Raw genomic sequence first — 20,046 nt, 5'->3', positions numbered from 1 at the left:
TTCCACTTTCAAATGAAGAAAAAAAGACATTTTATCAATTCCTTAATAGTAGGAAAACTAGTCATAAGGATAGGAAGGAAAAACTTATATGGGGAGCCTCCAAGGATGGTAACTATTAGGTCAAGTTAGGATATGTGAAAATTATTAATTCAAAATAATTGGGCAGAATTGATATACCTCTTAATCTTTTTTGAGATCAAGTCTGTTCACCAAAAGCAGGAATCTTGCTATGAACGACTATGCAAAAATGACTAACATTAGATAATCCACCAAGATGTGTTATGAATGATCATCAAGATGTCCACTATGAGAAAAGGAGTCAGAAACATCTGAGCACTTACATTTTACATGTCCATTACAAAATTATATTGGTATTTTTTAAGTAAAAAACTAAACTGGCACTCAATTTTCTCTAATAATTTGTTAGAATTCTTAAAAACCTGGCCAAAATATGGGAGCTCAAAAATACATATTAATTATAGAAAATATCACCATCAATTCTATTTTGGGAGATTTGGAAAGAAAGAAATAGATAAATTTTTTGTAACAAAAAATTGGACCTCATTTCCCTTTAACAAAATAGAAGCTAGTATAATTGAAGTCGACAATAATAATATTAGAAATACAATTAAAGAGGAAGAATCTTTCATAGAATGGAATGCTGAAATGCATAAAAAATAAACTTAATCAACCCTCCTTTACTATATCTCGAAGATATTAAGTTAAAAAGGATACAATGCAAGTGGAAACCTCCACCTATTGGTTAGCACAAGATAAACTTGACGGAGCTTCTAGAGAAAACCTAGGACCAATAGGTTTAGGATGTATTATACATTCAAATCAATGTAAATGTTTAATAAAGATAGCTAAACCATTGGACATTCTTTCAAAAAAAATAGCATAACTAGAAGCTTTGATTGAAGGTTTAGTTTTAAGCCAAAACTTAGGTATTAAGAAGCTTATTATTGAAGGTGACTTCTAAATTATCTTTAATTGTTTAAGAAAAAAAAGAAAAATCCTAATTTAGCGTTAAACTCTAAACTAGAATATGCCTTGTCCTTAGTTGATTTTTTTGAGGACATTACAATTGTACACATCTATAGGGAAGGTAACAATGAAGTTGATGCTTTAGCTAATTCAAGGGTTGATGACTTTAACATTTCTGAAGACTTATCTCCAATTAGTTCTTGTCATAGGCCTTGGTCCCAATTTTCTCTTTAGGTTTTTTTTCCTAGGTTCTCTTATTCTATTTTTCAGAGTCTCTTCTTTTTCCTTGCTTTCCTTTTGCTGACCCTTTCATTCCCCTTTTTTTTGTATTTTTTATTTTGTACCTTTTGGTATTAGGATTTTTAGTATTCTAGGAGTTTTCAAATTAAAAATATGTAATATAATGTTTTTAAATCTATTCTAATGGTCCCTTGAATACTCTATAGCATTAACCTTTAATTATTTTGATGAAGGTGTTTGTCTATCAAAAAGGGCCAAACTCATAAGTTTTTTATCAAATAACTTAACATAGATAGAAGCCTTGATTGAGGGATTATTATTATGAATAGACTTAGGAATAAAGAAACTTATTATTTAAGGAGATTCTCAAATCATCATTAATGCTTTAAGAAAAAGAGCTACCCCTAATTGGGTTTTAAACTCTAAACTACAATATGCCTTATCATTAGTGGCTCAATTTGAAGAAATTTCTATTATATATATAAACTACAATATGTTTTATCATTAGTTGATCAACTTGAAGAAATTTCTATAAAAAACACAGTCTCTCTCTCTCTCTCTCTCTCTCTCACACACACACACACACACACACACACACACACACACACACACACACACACGCACAAAGGGAAGGCAACAAAGAAATAATTGTGCTAGATAATAAAGGGGCATATGGTATAAATATAAGAGAAGTTTATTATTAAACACCCTAATATAGAATAGAGTTCAATCTTAATTTTTCTTTTAGGAATAGGGAGCTTTCCCCTTTTGGGAAAGTGTGAGAATTAACCTAGTTTAGACTAATATGGATGTCATCCTTAATTTGTAAATATCTCATAAGTTTAGTTTAAATACTATCAATTAGATAAAATTTAAATTAACTAGGTAGAATTGTTCATAAGTCTAAAAAAGTTAAATTAGTAGGAGTTTTCTAAAAATCTAATTAAGTAATAACCAAATACTCTATTGTTAGAAAATATTATTCTTTTATAATTTTAAAAAACAAGAAGTGTTAAAGCTAATTTTCTCCTAAAAATAAAGTGGAATAGGTGTCCTCTTTATTATTACACACATTTAAACTATCTAATTCAAACCTTAATCTCTCTAATACTCCCTTAATTATTTAAAAATGATATTCTTTTAAGAATATAAATTAATTATAATCAAATCTATTTAAATTATCCAATAAAAATACTAATGATTTTAAGTCACGAGTCTAAAGTAGATTGGGATTAAGTATATTCAATCTCTAAATAAGACTTTCAGAGTACTTTGTTTTCCCATGATTCATCCTCTCTTTGTTTAAAAACTTCTTAGGCTTTCTAGTCCATTATTATCTCAACTTAACCTTTTTGATTTATGTTTTTCAATTATCTCCTAAGTCATTGATATTAAAGGTCATGGTCTAAAATAGCTTAAGATAATATTCTTTTACCTCCCTTTGTGAATATCTGATTTCCAAAAAGAGTATAATTAGTCTTTAAGGTGGATGCCATTCCCACTAAAATACATTAATAGGAATATTATCAAAAAATGTAGCTCTCTTCATTTTGAGTGAAAAAATACTCAAGTCATTATTTTGTGATTGTCATTTTAAGTAATCCATTATTTTATTCTTATTAATTTTTGTTCATTCTTTTAAGTGTCTTCTATAAGTTTTCTATTGTGTGTCCTTAGGTCTGGCTTTTAGGTGTTGAAGTATTAGGATTTTATAATAAATACTTCTCTAGTTTATTTTTTCTCTTAAGTTAGGTTTTCAATCCAAATAATGGATACTGGCATTGTTCTTTTCCATAAACATGAGAAAATAACCATGGGGTTCTTGGGTTTTCTCAAACTAGAAAGATAAAATAACATACTTAAATCCAAGATGACATAATTACAGTAATACATGGAGAACTAACAATGAAATAGTTAGGATTTTTAGAGAAGTGACTTTGAAAGCAAGTGTTACACATTCTAACATGATCAAGCTTTATGAGGCTATTTTTTACGCAACGTAGCTAAATGGTTTACATCAAGTGGTACTCAATATCAATCACAAAATGGAAATCCCTTACCTAGAAATGTACATAAATTGGCCAATTGGTATTCTCAAGTGGGTAAAGGTTCCTAAACATCTAGTTCTAGCCATTAGAGATCAAACCTTATTTGATAAAGTTTGTCCTGAGATGGAAGCCAAAATATATTTCTTCATCTGTTGGTGCAATATTATCAAGGAAAGAAATAAATTTTGTGTGAGGCCTCATTGACCCATCATAGCTCAACTGATACACTTATTTTGGTACATTATGATTTGATAGTTTGAGACATTATATTCAATGGACTAGACATTGTTAGTATTTATTATGCCATGTGATTATTACTTCAGTGTGCTTTAATTATGATGATTATGATGTTTTAGGTACATGCATGCATTATGATGATTATTTCAGTAATTTAATTTGAATTGATGAATATGTTATGGTATTTCAATTATGTAATTGATTATGTTTTATCAAGTGCATAAAAGGAAAATTTTATTAAAATGAGATTTAGAATGCTTCAGTCAATTGATTATGCAATTTTGTTAATATATACATGTGATTTTATCAAACTACTAATATTTGAATTGAGTGTGCAAGAAAGTTACCACGAAAATTTATTAGAGAAACAATAGCCAATGCTATGTGCAAACTATACAAAATAAAGGTTGACTCTAATGAAGAGAGTTGTACCTCATTGTCAAATGTTTTAATTCATGATCATAATATGTATGGATGTATTAGGTTATTTCATTATGTGATTAGTGACATGTCAGATGTTATGTAATGTGATTTTTGTAGTGTCACTTGGCACTTGTCATGTGTATGTGTAAATGACATGTCTACTAGGGTTGGAAATGTAAATTTCTAACACAATATTTTCAGTGCTTCCACCATCAATGATCATATTACAACACTTATCTTCACATTTGTACCTATTGTGAAACAAGCCCCTCCTCTAATCAGTCTCATTCTCACCACTCAATGAGATCCTTCTATTAAATAGGACTTCTCTTTTAGCATCTTAAAAATGTAATAATTTGGCATCTTCATCAACATGTGCAACTCTGGTGAAGCCTCCTATTCTTTTATCATCAATTCTTGGTGTTGGGAACATTCAAATGCTTTATGCCCTTCTTCTCGATAGTGAAAGCATTTTCAACAGAAACCTCCTCTTCTAGATCCTTGCCCTCTTCCTCTTCCTCTCTGATCTCTATTGTTCTAATCATAGAAAAAATTGGAATTATTTCCCCTATGGTTATAACTACTACTAATAACATCATCCTTGTTCTTCTAATCATCATTTTGGCCTCCATAAGACTACCTGCCAGATCTTCCACTGTGACCTCTTCCACTATTTTTGTTATCAAACTTCTTGTTTATCTTTTACTCAACTCTTAGGGAAAACTAGTACGCCTCTCTAATATTTTTCATTCAAACTAGACTCAACTCCTCCTAAAATCTTGGCCTCAACCCATTAACGTAACATGTAAATTTATCCTTATCAACTTCTACATCTCTTGTTTTAGTGGGAACTTGATAGAACTCTTCGATATATTCTTGAATAGATCTTCCTGCCTACTTTAACCCTTACATTTTCTTCAATATACCAAGCTCATAATCCATAAGAATGAATTATCACTTCCCATTAAGGTAGCATATAACTTTCTCCTTGTTAGTTTCTGCATGGCTTATTCTAATGAGAACTTGGTAGAACTCTTTGGTATATTCTTGAACAAATCTTTTTTCTTTCTTTAACACTTGCATTTTCTTGAATAGATCAAGCCCATAATCCACAAGAATAAATTGTGACTTTAATCTAGCTATCATCCAGTCCCATCTTATAATTTTTTCCTTCCTTTGTCTATTTCACTCCAACTAAATCTTCTACCACCAGATCTTCACATGACCCTTCAATTTGGCCTTTGCAAATTTGACCCTATCCAAATATTCAATATCTTCATACTCAAAGTATTCCTCCACCTCATTGATCCAATCAATCAATTCCTCTAGTTAATATTTCTCAAAAATATGAGAACCTTAAACTCAGGTCTTTTTCCAATATTGGAAATGACCCAAAAAGGCATTTCTTCTACTCAGATCAAAATGACCTCTTCTTCAACAATTGTTTATTCTTCTTCATCCACACTTTTGTCTCTTATGGAAAGATTTATTCCTCTATATATTTGTTCTTCCAATTCTTTCATCTATCTTTGGAGGTATCTAAAACTCTCGAGTATAATACCTAGGAGTCTCCCACCATACTCTCTTCTTAGAGGCATTTTTGTGCTTCCGATGAAAGCCTAGTGTAAATAGCCTCACAATTGGTGATCTTTCCACACTCTTAGCCCAATCCATGGTCTTGGTGTAAACTACCTCCCAATCAGTGATCTATTTACACATTCAAGAACTCTCTCTCTGATACCACTTGATGAAGGGTGATCCCTTTAATACTACAAAAAAGAAAAGAAAAAGAGAATAACACAAATTGAGAGAGAAATTTTTGGGCTTCTTATTATAATCACAAATGTGATATTACATAATTACAACATGATAGATGACATCGATGTCTTCCTTACAATAATATGCATGATAGGGTTGTGACTATCACCCACAACTTCCTTAGATAACATATCAAAATTCCTTATATAGGCATTTTTAACCACTTAGGAAGGGTCTAGAAAATAAACCCTTACCCTTGGGGTCTACCAATCTCATATTATATTATTCCATTCCTCTTTATTACATATTATTGACTCAAGACAATTTAAAAATTACATTTTGGGATGGGTCCACTTCTAGAGACCATAACTAGCAAACCATTGACTTGATAGCCTATTATGACCCCATTTTGGAATCCTTAGCTAGTGATCTAGAATGGTAATTTGTGCAAGCATCCATCAAGTGAAATTTTGTATCATTCTGGAGCCATTTAGGCCTTCATTGTTGGACCTAGAGTTTGGATAGCCAAAATTCATACCAGCTACAGGGTTTCCACAATAGATAAAGATAATCACAATATTATTACTCTCGAGGATACTATGTCTATTTTGAGAATTATCTCTTCCATCATGAACTACACTTGAATTTTCAACCCAAGGACATAGAAATTGAAATGGGTTAGCACAGCATGTGCACTAAGTTCCTTTAAGTCTTGACATCTATGTTGTAGGAAAGTAAAATGTGTGAAAGGAATCTATACTACTAATATAGAATAGTAAACATGCTTGGACTAACAACAGATAACTATAGAAAACTTTAGAATAGGAATTCTAAGCTAGTTAACAATGCAAACATCCACTATGATCATTTTCTACAAGTGTTGTAGGAACTTTCATAGTAAGTATGCTGCAGGACTAATACAGTAAATCTATCTTAAAATAGGAAACTGCAAGAAATGAATCTACTCTACCTAAATCTATTCCACTTCCTAAGTGGGCCTCCTTGTCTGGCTTCAACTAACTAAGAACACAATAGGTATTCCAAAATCTCTTTCTCATTAGAATTCTTCTTTTGCTACACGATTGAATAATTCGTAGAGAACATAAAAGAGCAACTTCGGAATCCCTCTAACTAATTAACTAACTTTTCCCTCTTTCCTTATATATAGAGGATTGGAATTTATTACATAACATAAAAGCCATGAGCAAACATTGTCAAAAGAAAAGGGAAGAATGCCAAACATGACTTTAAAACATTGATTGAGCAATAGAATAATAGTCCACAAATAATGTAGCAAGTCGGGTCTCATGGAATAACTCTTTTCATAGATGTAGCTTAACAATTAGAACTAACCTACACTTCTCATGCTACGATCAGTCTTGACTACTCCTTTAATATGGTGTTCACCACTCTTTGTGCTACTTCTCCATTTCCTAAAAATTAGAAACTTTTAGACACATATGCACACCAACATTTTTACTCTTATTCAAATATTAGAACATAGCTTAAAATATTTATATGAAATATTGCACTTTATATATAATATTAAGCAAGGTATGTCATATCCATTATCCATAGGTTTAATAAGTTCTAGCTACATCCAACATAAGACAAATATGTTGGAAATGTTTTTCACAAGGCTCAAAAAGTAAGTTTAGACTATATAAAAACTATATCAAATTTGAGACATTATTATGCCTCATCATCTGCTCCCCACTATTCAAATGCTTGTCCTCAAGCATTGTACTTCTTTGTCATTGCTCTGAAATCTCCCACTATAGTCTTCCCTTATTTCCCACTTCTAAAGGTGTAGAAATATGTCATGCCCAAAAATTTACAAGATAAAACTCAACCAACAATTTTATTTTTTTTGTCAGGTGAACTTAATGGTAAAATATATAAATCTATACTTGTTATGAACATTCTAATGAATGGGCAAATCATTTAAACCTATTTTGAAGAATTTTAGCTTAACCTTAGATCCATCATTTAAAACTAACATGTACCCACATATTAGACTTAGACACTTCGTTGATATAATTACAAAAAAAGAAACAAAACTTAAGTCATCATTCATAATTCTAAAAAAAAATATAAAATTCACAATCTAGTTAGGATTTTAAATAAAATTAAAATCCTCTTTAAAAGGAACAAATCTTAATATTATCTCACATAATTTGATAGTTTAAAACCTTTAAGTTAAAACTTTGAATTTATGACGTTATGACATAATAATTTTATTATTAATGTTATTATTATTATTTTTAAAATTATATTAATGTTACTTGTTTTTATCAGAGCATTACAACAGTTATTATATAATGATTATTAATCAACACACCTCTCTCAAATTCCAACTTCAATATTTAATCTTCTAGTTAATAATAACATCATTACCTTAGAATAATTAAGGTTACCTTTTAAAATTTATAACTTATAGATAATCAACCCACTTAATATTACTTGCTAATCTAATGTAACTTTTTAACCCATATTTTAAAATCTTATATTTCCTTCAATGCCACCCCTATATTTCAAAAGTTTCTATATTTTAAGTGATTTTTTGAAATGAAACTTTATAGAAACATTCTAAAAGTAATCTCAATAATTCTCAAGAAAACACAAAAGTGTGGGGACAATCTCATTTGCATAATTTTCATTAAAATTTAGAAAGCCTACAACCTAGTTAGAGTTTTCAATTTCTTTTAGAAAGCTTCTCTTTTTTTTTTTTTTTTTTTGTCTTTTCATTTTGTTTTATGTGCTTAGTATCTAGCCTGATTTATTTCTTGTTTGTTCTTGCTTATTTGGATTTGCCCTGTGTTGCAGAATGCTAAAGAAAATGGAGGAGGCAACCTTTGTTTTATTTTTATTTTTTTGAATAGGGTCTTAAACCATTATGGTTTCCTTTTGTTTCTCATCTATTTTAGCATGCCCTTCTTGTTTTGATGCAGGTTGAAAGTGTGCTTTAATGGAGGATTAATGGTGTTAAAAGTCTAAATGAGAGATAGACATGCTTGTCCATGCATACACTCTCTTTTCCTTTACTGATGGCATCATGATTCTTGTAATTTTTTTTTTATAGTCCAATCCAAAACAAAAGAAGAGAAACTAAACTTGTACAAATACAATATTTGACGCCATGAAAGACAATATCTCCTTCCAGACAAATGACATATCCCTTCTTCTCTACTATGCAATCATTCATTGCAACCATATGAACAATATGGAGGGTTCTCCATTACAGTTACAAGCAAAATGACAAGTTTTATCTTCATGAAATGTCCATAAGATGATCATACCAAGCTTGTTTCCATTGCTCCCTTGAGCACAAAATCTGCATATGCAACACAAAAAAAGAAACAAAAAAAACTATGTGTGCTTTCCACCCAACCATAGGCCTCCAAAGAGACCACCCCCACACTAGGGGAACAAGGCTCAAACCGGGTTTCACACATACATCACAAAATTTTGCATGAAGACACAACACAAAACACAATCAACACCCTTCCATGGCTTGCACAATTCATCATTGGAATCATAAAACGTTGGGTGGAGGTGGGCTCTTCAAGGAGGAGAAATTCTAACATCATAATATCATATTGCCAATGCATTTTACCTCTCAAGGCCAGCACAACATAAACAAAATATTGCCACTGCATTGCCTCTCAAGGCCTTCAAAACAACCTTCTTCTCCTCATCCACCAAACCTCCTTGTAACTCCCAAACAACAAGATTCATGGCCATGATTGAGCCCATGCTCCATGATAATAACAACCTCATCATGAGGTAAGAATATAATTTTCTTTCTCACCTACAATGTCAAGCCCAACTTATGCCCTTCACCCAAGGCTTCTCTGCCCTCCCAAGGGTGAGTGAAGCCTTCACACCCATAATCACAATCAACACTCCCATTCAAGAAAGAAAAAACAAAAACAAAAAATGAAGAACAACAAAATAAAACCAAGAAAAGATCTTCATGAGCACAAGACACATTCACTTCTCCACAACACAATGACAAAGATCATAATGCAACAAGAACACTACATATTCTCACAACAACACAATAGCATCCAAGATGCAAGACTCCCACTATAATGCATATTCCATTGACACATTCCTCATACTTGCAAATCTACTTTGCAATACTCAAGAATGAGAATGAAGCATGGTTTGGAACACTAACCTTGGTCCAAGCTAGGGTAAGGATAGTTGTGGTAGAGCTCCCTTCATCTCCCTCCAAAACTTAATTGTCTCTAAATTAGAGAGTGAGTAGACACCCCACTAGTTTGGACAAGACTCTCTAATAAAGCCTTCTCACTAACTTATTTGAGCAAAAACACTAAGCCACTACTTCTTACAAACTTGTCTCCTCTAACTTTTCTATTTTTGACTTAGTGGGAACATAGATATGACAACTGAAAATTCTAATTGATGGAAGAATGCATGGGTAAAGGGGCCCTCTAGGTTGTCTAGGCACTCACATGATCAAAACTAGGCCTCTAAATTGTTGAACTATCATATGGATAACTTATTCTCACATAAAAGACACTTTGGAACCACCTAATGACCCCTAAAAACCGTAGCCAAGTCCAAATTCGAATTTCCTTTGATTGAGACTTCTCATGACATTTTTCTATGTGAGGTTAACATGGGTTCTTCATCAGGTTAGGTTTTGGTTAGGTTACTTCTTGACAAACCCTGAATGACATGGCATCTCCACATGGACAACACAAGTGTCAAGTGACACACACAAAATAACACATGACTTGTTTTACAATAATACATGAACTAGGCTACTACACACACATACAATTCTCATATATGAAATAAAACACTTTACAATGAGGTTTGAATCTTTTCCACTTATTCAACCTTGGCTATGTCATGTTTGTAGTAGTTTGAGCCTTAATTCCCCTTTAAACCCATGGTCAAATTCTTGCACACTAAACTCAAGCATCAGTAGTCCAAGAAAATCATGTAAACGATAAGTACATAAGTGAAATAATAATTATCTCATTTAACATTAGACTTGCATATATTTCATCATCTCAAATTAACTTTCCATTTCTTAATCATTTCAAATATAACCTTCAAAATATATAAAATATCAAAACTTACATATCACATTCGACATTTGAGTTCCATACTTCATTCTTTTTAATTAAACTACTTTTTCCTAATAATTTCCATGTAAAATGCTCAAAATACTATAACATCAAACTTTACTTATCATAACATGGTCAATTCAATATTCTAAATAGCTTCACAGTCTATTTTTATCATTGTGACAAGATGTTGAATCCACAACTATTGAATCCCTAGGTATGCGAGTTAGGTCTCAATGCATGACCAAATTTATCTTTTAACTCTAATTTCCACTTAAACATTACATTCTTATATTACGAGCATTTTTACCATTCAATTTTTGTTAAAGCAATCTCAATAATTTAGAACATGAAATGGAATCATTAAATACATCAATTAGGTCATAATATGCAGAAGTAAATGTGGATCATCAAAATGCAATATTAAAATGACATAACCCTATAATCTCAATAGTATATCAAAACATAGAATTGGATTATCATAATGCAATTATCTCATATACTATGACAGTTTGGGTGGGGTCTCACAAAATATCCTCTGGTTCATCTCCAATGCTCACCCAAGTGTTATTCAACTAATGGGTCTAACCTGGTAGCATTGTTTTCATACAAGGGCCAGAGAAGGGTAGGAGGTTGAAAAGTTAGTGGCATCCATAGCTCTTTCTTGATTTTCCTTCCCAATTGCATATATTTAGCCACTCTATTAATTGTAGCCTCAAAATTAATAGGGTTGTGTGGTTCAACATTCTTGAAAGGTTCAGGAAGTTGACTCCATCTATTTCTAAGCCCTGTAATTTCTCTTTGTTGTGTGAAATTAGAAAGTGTATGATATTCTCTATAAACTCTCCCTTTCTTCAAAAACTTTTTCTCTATTTTTTGGTATTGGCCTTTGACAAGTTAATCTGAACCAATCTCTTGTGAGATCATAAGGCTTATGGGATTCAACCCAGAGTGGCAGTGGTTTAGACTTTTCAAGATCCATATAGGTATCCAACTATCTATCATAATTTGTTTCATTGTGCATCCATGACATTAGAGCTCTTAAGTGAACATCCCCTATGTAAAGTAGGGGATTAAACTTTGTTTCACGTGGAATTATGAAATTATGCAAATAGAGCTTACACAACAAGTTCTTTTGCCATGAAGGCAATGTTTGATACACATTATAAAAATCTCAAGCATTCTTAAATTCAAAATCAATATTTCTCATTGTCATCATTAACTGAAATAATAGAAACTATTCTTTCGAACAAATACCATACACCCTTGGGGGTGGTCTATAGGCCATAATTTGATCAACTAAATTGAAAGCTTTATTCATTTGTTGCTTCTATTTTTATAGTTTCTCCTTTAATGATTCAATTTCCTCATCTTTGTCAAATATTACCTTCTGCATCTGCTTTCTTTCTTGCTTCCACAAGGTTTTCTAAAAAATAAAATGATTGTATAGACAAAACAATATTGACTAAATTGTGTATGACAAAAATTCTTGAGCTTTAGATTTCATCTTTTGTTCTTTGGCAACTTGTTGGAAATGTTGGGTGTACTAGAAAGATTTATAAGGTATAAGAGAAAAATTGGAATATTCATGGACTAATAGCATGGCATGTTGATCATGTCTAGGGGCTTTTTCTAAAATAATAGTAGGATTTTATTTGCACATTACCTTATTCTCTTTTAGTATCTCCTTGATAGGTGCATTTTCATGTGTTTTTGCATTCTGGGGCTCTAATTGAATAGGAGAATCATTTGGAACATTTTCAACTACTGATTGTGTGTGAGACTTTGAAATTGGGGCATTTGGATTTCCAATAGAAATTAAGGATGATTGGCCTTGCATACGAGGGCTTCTATGTATAGGAATCTCTTTAGCTTTGACTATTTTAGGGGTCCATTTTGGTTTAGGCATGGATGGAGTAGATGCTACAGGAATAGTTACGACAGGAACAAACCTTTTCCTTTTTGTTACTTTAACAGAGGGGTTTTGGGCTTCCTTTTCAAGGTTACAACTTTCTTCACTAACCTTATGCTTGCCCTTTTTTGTAGAAGAACTCAGTATAACATCCTATAAAATAGGTTCAACTAGCTTATCTAGAGAGGGTTCTTTTTTCGGTTCAGCTAGATTTTGACTCGGCTCTGTGGTTTCTTCCTCTTTTTCTATGTTTTGAGGAATAGGGTTGGCTTGAGGCTATAAGGTCTTGGATATAACAAATTCTACCCATGAAATAGGGTAGAAATCCCTAAGAGATCTTTCAACTAGAAGTTTAATGAGGGCATGATGGGAAACAAAATTTGCCTTCCCTTTTTAAGTGTCCTTAGCACTTATACACAACATATTATAAAGAAAGTTGGGAACATTAACTTGCATGTTATGTCTTATACAATTGAGCAATTTAAAATGATGAGCATGCAAGTTTGAAAACCTATCTTCATAGGCTAAATACCTAATAATGTGGATTGCTAGCTTTGGATATGGAGGTGTAAGAGAAAGACTCTTACATCCTTGTTTTGTAATGTCTAGTTGAGGGTCACTTAGCTAAGTGAACTGTGCCCTTGAGGACTTGGCATCATGTTCATTTGGATAATGTTCTCCAATTTTTGGTAATCTCATGACTTCTGCTATCCTTTCTTCAATAGCAATCACTCTTAATCCCCAAACTGAGGCTTCCCCTTCATCAAATATTATCATTAACTCCATTGCCACTTCTTCATTGAACTCTATTAATTGTAAGGAGTAACCAAGCCATCCACAAGCATGAAATTGTCAAACTGCTTCAATGTTCGTGAGTAAAACATTATGAACAACTAGCTCATATCTCTTTAACTATCCCCCCATCTTCAAAATGTCTAGCTTCCACTCTCACCACTATGATAAATTTTTACACCTTTTACCTTTGCAAATTCCCTCTTTCTCTGAGTTTCAAACTAATCTTTATGAAAAATGTTGTATGTTGTTACCACTTCTCTTAACAAGACCCCTTTGTTTTCGGTGTGTAAAATAATGATACATTAATAATGAAGGACATCAAGGGTGTGATTGCAATAACTCTTAGTCCTTTCAATCATGCCAAGTATAGGGGATCTTTTCCCAAAAATCTCAATTAAAAGGTACAAAAAATGTTTTAAAAAAAAAAATTAATGAAAAATATCAGATTGCCACCATAGTACAACCTATAATGTGGAGATGACATTTGGAAATTAATACACTTTCTTGGCCCCCCACTAAAATTTGACAAGTGTCCACACTTTAAAAATATTTAGTATAGGAGTGAGAAACTGGCTTAAGTCTTATATGATATATATATAATGTAGTATTATATATAAATATCAAAACCTATGCTCTACAAATGAATAAAGAGTAAAATAAATTATTATACTTGAAAATTTGAGAGTATACATTCACATGTAGGTCAATGAGGTGGCAAATGCTGATGACTATAGAAAAAGTGTTGATGGAATTATTTATTGGAAGTAGTAAAAATAGAATGTGTGGGTGATGTGGAGCGTGGGTGGATGGTAGATACAGAAATGAGATGGGTTGATATGAAGAAAGAGAAAAGTGAATGGAAGAATGGGCCTCATATTAAATGAGGTTTTATTATGAAGGCTCCTAAAATTCTGTCATGGTATGGCTATAGGAAGAAGATTTTCACCCTCTACTGCAGGAACTATGTTCATAGGAGTTGGTGAACTGGTTGGTTGGAATTGCTATAGAAACTATGCTTTAGTCTATGGTTTATGATAGAGATGCAGTCTATGGCCATTTATAAGTAACTTAAACTAGACAAGATCAATAGTTGTTAGTTGCATTGTGCCATTGTTAAATACACGTTGAATTTCATAACCACCAAGTTTGCAATTTCCTTGGATTCTCTTTGAAGTGAGAATCATAGAGGAGAGAGCCCAATCTCCTACTTGGAATTTTTGATTCTTGATATGTGCATCTTGCCATTTCTTTTGCTACTGTTGAATAATTTCTATGCTTTCCAAAGCTTTCTTTCTTATTTCATCCAGTGAATTCAATTGTAGAAGTCTCTCTTCTTATGCTATAGGAAGATTGATGTTGAACTCTAAAGTAGTGTGTAATTTTTTATGCTCAAATTTAATAGGTAACATGGCTGCTTTACCATAGATGAGCTCAAATAGAGTGAATCCAGTTGTTGTTTTCCATGTGGTCCTGTATACCTAAACAACTTCAGTTTATTTGCTGGTCCAATCCTTCTTGTGTATGTACACTATCTTAGTTAGAATGACTTCAATTTCTCTATTGGTGACCTCTACTTGACCATTTGCTTGAGGGTGATACAGACTAGACTTACAGTGCATTATACTATATTCTTTCATAACCCTAGTGATCAAGTTTGATGTGAATTGGGATTCCTTGATCTATAACAAGTTCTCTGGGAACTCCATAACAGGTGAATATTTCTTCATTTAGAAATTTGATTACTTTCTCATCTCTTGCATGTTTCATTTCTCTAACTTTCACCCAGTTGGTTACATAATCTGTACATAGTAAGATGTAGGATTTTCCACTTGATGGTGGGTCAATTAGACTTATGAAGTCCATACCCCACTTATCAAAAGGTGTGACTACAATCTATGGAGTGAGTGGCATCTCATCAATTTTGGTTGGTTGGCCCATACTTTGGCATTTGTCGCAATTGGTTGTATAAGTCACTGCATCTTTATGTAAGGTTGGCCAATAATATCCAGTTGTAAGAACCTTCAAGGCTATTCTTTTTTGTGTAAAATGGCCTCCACATGGTTCATCATGAAAAGCATGTAGTATATCATATATCTCATCTTCCCTGACACATCTCCTCATGACCTAATTAATCTAGTCCAACATAGAAGAGATTGTTATCTATCCAAGAATAATGAAAACTTTTCTCTACTAACTTCCTCCTTTCTTTGTGAGAGAAGTGTGGGGACAATCTATTTGTAGCAAGATAATTTTCTATGTCTGCATACCATGGTGTATGAGTTGTTATAAGGAACAAGTGCTCATCTGGAAAGTTATCTTCAATTAGAGTTGGATCTTCAACAATAATGTTTAATCTAGATAAATAATCTACAACTATGTTGGATTTTCTTGGCATATCAATGATAGTAATGTAAAACTCTTGTAACAATAAGAGCCATCTTGCCAGTCTACCAGTGACAGTTGGTTTGTTCATTAAGTACCTTATAGATGAGTGATCAGTATGAATAAAAATAGGATATCCAGTTACATAATGTTTGAATTTCTTCAATGCATTGACTATAGCCAAAAGTTCTTTTTTAGTTACTGTGTAATTCAAATTGGGTCCATGAAGGCTTTACTAATATAGTAAATGACATTCTCAAGATTAGCAAGCTTTTGTCCTAATATAGCTCCTATGACATAGTCTGATGCATTAGTATGAATATGAAATGGAATTGACCAATCAAGTCCCTTTAAAACTAGTGTCGTAGTGAGGAGTTTCTTAAGCCGCAAGAAGGCTTCATCACATTTGGGTGTCCAAATGAATTCAACTTCCTTAGTCAATAGTGTATACAAAGGACTAGCTATTTTATTGAAGTCTTTTATGAAAAACCTATAATATCTAGCATGACTTAAAAAAGATCTTACATGTTTTGGTTTTATAGGTATGGGTAGTGTTAGAATTACCTCTATCTTAGCTAAATCCACTTGTATTCCTATAGTTGATATGAAATGACCAAGCAACACTCCTTCTTGCATGAGCATGAAATATTTCTCTCTATTGAGTAATAGATTATGTTCTTTACATTGGATAAGAACCTTTTAAAGATTCATCAAGGCTTCTTCAAAGGTGACTCCAAATGTTGTGAACTCATCCATATATATTTCCATGAAATCATGGGATATATCAGCAAAAATGCTGATCACAGCATGTTGAAATGTTGCAGGGGCATTACACAGGCCAAATGAAAAGACAAAATATGCAAAAGTACCCCATGGGCATGTAAATCTAGTTTTTTCTTGATCTTCAGGAGTGATACTTATTTGATTATAACCACTATACCCATCTAGAAAAGAGAAATACTTCTTTCCAACCAGAGTGTCCAAAACTTGATCAATGAATGGTAAAGGAAAGTTATCCTTCTTAGTTGCCTTATTCAGTTCTCTATAATCTACACAAATCTGCCATTTCGCTCCCTTTTTAGGCACTATTACTAGAGGTGACACCCATCTACTATTAGATATAGGATATATAAAACTAGAATCAAGCAATTTTTGCAATTCAGTTTTAACTATTTCTCTAAGGGCTGGATTAATCCTTCTCTAGGGTTTACGGAGTGGAATAATTCAACCCTTTCATATCCCTATAGTCCCATGCAAAATCCTTTTCTTGTTTTTGAAGAAGCTTCGTTAACTATTTCTTTTGTGTAGAAGATACGCTGGGATTGACATGGAGATTATGACCTTTTGACAACTCAATAGTAGTTGTAGAATCAATTATAGAAGCTTTAGAGATTGGACTTATATCTAATTCACATGGTAAGAGTTGATGGATAATATTTGGCTCCTTGAGCAAAGAACAACTCTCATTACATTCTTTATATATGGTTAATTCTAACACAAAGCTATCAGATACATCTTTTTCTACCACACAAGTATTATTAAAAATACTCTAAATTATTGAATCCTCTTCCTACAACTTTAGAAAAGATTGTCTATGTAACATCGTAAGATGTGCTATAGAGTTTAACTCTTCTTCTACATCCCCTAAATCTAGCCATACAGATGTACTTAAATTTGGTTTTGGTTTTGCTGGAGGATATAGATCAAATTTATTTATTGCTTGACCATTAGATATGGTCATATTCCCTAACCTACAACTTATATTTGCATTAGTTATAGCTAACCATGGTCATCCTAGAATGGCAGGGTAACTAGATAAATTGACTTTTGGGGATAGAATCATGAAATCTACAAGGTACTCTAGAGAGTCTAGGGTTACTACTATGTCTTCTATCATCCCATCAGGAGTGATAGTAGAACTATCTACAAGTTGTAGAATTGTTGGGGCAGCCCTTAATCCTTCTATATTCAAATTTTTTATAGTATCCTTAGTCATGATATTTATAGTAGCACCAAGATCAATTAAAGAATTTTTAATAGACTACCCATTTATAATCACATTCACAACTGGAATTCCTAGATCAAAATATTTAGGAATGATCAATTTTCCTAACATAATGTCATCCAATTTTCCTACAACATGGACTATAGTTGGGTCTTTTTTCTTCCTCCCAGACTTTTTCAGACAGGCTTCCTTGATGTCTTTTCCATAGATAGGAACATCTTTAATAGCTTAGAATAGGGGTATTTGGACATACATGTTCTTTAACTGATTAATAATATCAAAAGATTGTTCCTCTATTTGTTTAGATTTGATTTGTATGAGCTTCTCTAGAAAAGGAGGTTCAACTACTGGTTGAGCTTGAGTTGAGCTAATGGCATTAGTTGGGTCAACCTCTTTGGAAACTATGGGTTTTGATGTTGCATGAGTATTTGGTATTTTAGTTATAAGAGGTGGTTTAGGTGCTGGCAGTGTTGTACTAGATCTCAAATGTATATTTGTAACATTTAGAGCATAAGCATGGTATTGCTAAGCATCAACATAATACATTGGATGTTGTGATTGTTGGTTATTTGGAGTTGGCTGAGGTTGTGTAGGTAACTGGGTCTACTTTTGAGGTCCAGGAGTTGCAGGTGGTGGAATTAGTGTAGGTTGTTTGACTAAAGGTGGTAATTGTGGTAATTGTGGATTACCAATATTTTGGTTAGGCCATTTTTGAGATCCTCTCCATTGATTTGTAGACTGCCAATTCCCCTGAGGTGGTTGCCATTGGTTCTGCTGATTCTTTGATTGATTATTCTGTTGGTTTGGCCATGAAGATTGGGAATTCCAAGGCCATTGAGGCTGTTGTGGATTATTTTTCCAAGAATTATTCCAATTATGTTGACTATATTGGGAAGGACCTTGGGTATTATAGTTTTTCCATTGATTACCATATAGATTTGAATTTTGCAAAGGGTCATAAAGCATACCTTGACATTGGGCCCATGGCTAGCATTGAGTAACAAAAAATACTTGCTCATCCTCTCCATCTATTTTGATTTATTCAGTTGGAAGATGTTGGTTTTCCATGCTAGCAACCAATTTGCATTAGAAATCTTTCTTCTAATGCCAGCAATGTGGGCAGTATTCAGCTAATTGTACCTCAACTTCTACATGCTTCTTCTTTGCAATCACTACATCGAGATGTGTAGCAACATCATTTATGATATCCTAATTAAAATTTGAGAGCAAATTAGATATCTCAAACTTTAAAATACCCTAACCGATTCCTTTAGTAACTATAGTCCAGTGTCCTTTTCCTTTCTTCATTGTTGACCTTGAGTAGCTAAGATAGATTTTCTTAAGGTCATCCCAAGAAGATTGATATACATCTCCATCAACCATCAAGTCTAATGCTTCTAGATAATTATCATTCATGCCTCTCAAGAAGACTAGATTTTGTGAATCCTTAGACAACACATGTTGAGGGTTCTTCTATAATGTATACAAGAAATGCGAAACATAGTTTTCCAATGTTTCTTCCTCCTTTTGTGATATTCTAAAGATATCATCTCCTCTTGAATCATTTTCTTTGTAATACTCTTTATATTTGTCCAAAAATAGAGTTTTCATTTCATCCCAAGTACCTATTGCATTGGCTCCTAAGCCCATGAGCCATCATAAAGTTGACTCTTTCAGTGTTGCTAGAAACAACTTGAGCTTTGCTAGAAACAAATTGAGCTTATGGGAATCAGTGTTGTAGTCAAAGCTATGATAGAGTATGTCAAACTAAAATAGGAAATTATCAGGATCTTTAGTTGCAAGGCCATAAAACTTTAGAAGAGAATTTGGATATATTTTTGATATAAGCATTGGTTACAAGGCTTGGGAGAAAAAATGGAAAAGTAGGTTGAGCCATTACTGGAGATATTTGATTATGGGGTTACTACTGAAAAGGAATATTGGGTATTGGATTGTTAACAACTAGTGGATTTGGAGTAGTACTATCAAGGAAACTAGGCAAAATTTTAGAAAAAGGTTGAAGACCACTTGTATCTAGAGGTTATGCTCTTGAGGATGATTCTGTAGAAAAAATAGGGCTTACATCCTCAAAAGGCAACTTGGCCTCTTCTTTAATTTCTTATTTTAGATTCACAGACTCCCATGGAAGAAATC

This window comes from Cupressus sempervirens, chromosome 11, assembly GCF_028749045.1.
Source record: "Cupressus sempervirens isolate cs-2001-9-10 chromosome 11, ASM2874904v1, whole genome shotgun sequence".
In the NCBI taxonomy this organism is placed as follows: domain Eukaryota; kingdom Viridiplantae; phylum Streptophyta; class Pinopsida; order Cupressales; family Cupressaceae; genus Cupressus; species Cupressus sempervirens.
This window is presented reverse-complemented; position numbering follows the sequence as displayed.